Below are 1,398 nucleotides of genomic sequence, written 5' to 3'. Positions count from 1 at the left end.
ATCTGTTGATCATTTGCAGGGGCCACTGAAACACAGGTATATCAAGGAAAACATTATCTTTATATTCACACATACATCATTTATGTTTATCCTTTAACTAGTGTCACGCTGCTTCACTGTTCATGATATCATGAGTCCTTCATTTTTCTTAATGAGATGTAGGAGCTAGCTTAGCTAGAGATCATTATTAAATGACAACAATTTATCATTTTTATAAAGAAAGGTAGTATAGAAACTTCTTCAGTTAACTCCAGAACTAAAATCTAAGTTTATTAGKCTGAATAATTATCCATAATTTGACAAAGAAATGTCCGCAGCAGTTTTCCTCAGATTAAAACGTAGCACAAACTACATTAAAATTAGTTAAAAATATCGGAATATTTGAGGTGTATTTACAGATCTGACCTGAATGAAGCAGATAAAGAGGAGTAATGAGGACACGATGCTCTCCGTACAGTTTTAGCGGGGAATCGGWTCGGTGCAACAACCGTRCCGTCTGTTTATCAGTCCCCGGAACAACAAAAACACGCACGAAAGTTCCGCCCATCACTACCGGACTCAGTAGATGCAAATGTGTCCAGCGTGTGATTCTCTTCTCTGCACGATCAGAAATTATTTCTAGTTGCAGGAAAATGTTGAATCGAATGGAAATTGAGTGAAAAAATGTTTAAATAAGTAATGGAGTGTAAATATTTGTTTGTCATATGCAAAGGAATAAGCTAAACTGAGGCAGGCAACACAAGCAAGCGACCCTTAACAAAACATGTACAAAAAATGCTTCCTCTCACCAAAATCAGTGGTCAACAAAACGCTATATGACAGAAAATAAATAAACTAGCTCAACAATTTGTGCCTTCTGTAATTTCGTAAATGGCCACAAACGGGCGCCGCTGCTTGTAACAGCACCGTGAACAGCGCCTCCCAGAGGAAGAACCGGGATTTCCTCTCGTTTTTCTTCTTTTAGCATCCAGGCTCCTAAGGATGTGTCTGTCGGCGTGATTTGCACCTGCTTCACCCCTCATGTCGGTGTTCGGTAGCTGAACTGAGCTTTTTTTTTTTTTTTCAATTGGCGCTGTCAGTAAACCACACAGAAAGCTGTAGACGACGTCATTTAATGTCATCAGAGAGGCGATAAAGGGCAGCGACTGAGAGGATGTGGTGATTCCCCCCCCTTACAAGATACAGCAGTGAGACAGCATCTTTACCGGTGACACACCATTTAACACTACAACTGGACAAGGTACGAGGGAAATATTTTATAACACGGTAATAATCTTGTTGGAGTGGTTCTAAAGCTTTTACTAAATGTCAGTATAGAAAGCTTAGCTGCGTTTTAGCTACTGCAAATTAACTTGCTGACGTTACTCCTTATGTAGATAATAATAATAATAATAATAA

The 1,398-nt window shown here is 38.9% G+C and overlaps 1 protein-coding gene across 2 annotated transcripts in view; it reads left to right on the top strand.

The window, feature by feature from the left end:
• Nucleotides 1–949: 949 nt before the first annotated feature.
• Nucleotides 950–1,398, top strand: part of dync1i1a (dynein cytoplasmic 1 intermediate chain 1a) — a 72,346-nt gene continuing 71,897 nt past the window's right edge. The window contains exon 1 of one of the 2 annotated variants that reach the window (XM_014011251.1): nt 950–1,240. The gene's annotated coding sequence lies outside the window, so the exon portion shown is untranslated. The remainder of the gene's footprint in view (nt 1,241–1,398) is intronic. The other variant, XM_014011250.1, reaches the window with a different exon arrangement.

Source organism: Austrofundulus limnaeus, unplaced genomic scaffold, assembly GCF_001266775.1.
Source record: "Austrofundulus limnaeus strain Quisiro unplaced genomic scaffold, Austrofundulus_limnaeus-1.0 Scaffold78, whole genome shotgun sequence".
In the NCBI taxonomy this organism is placed as follows: domain Eukaryota; kingdom Metazoa; phylum Chordata; class Actinopteri; order Cyprinodontiformes; family Rivulidae; genus Austrofundulus; species Austrofundulus limnaeus.
This window is presented reverse-complemented; position numbering and strand designations above follow the sequence as displayed.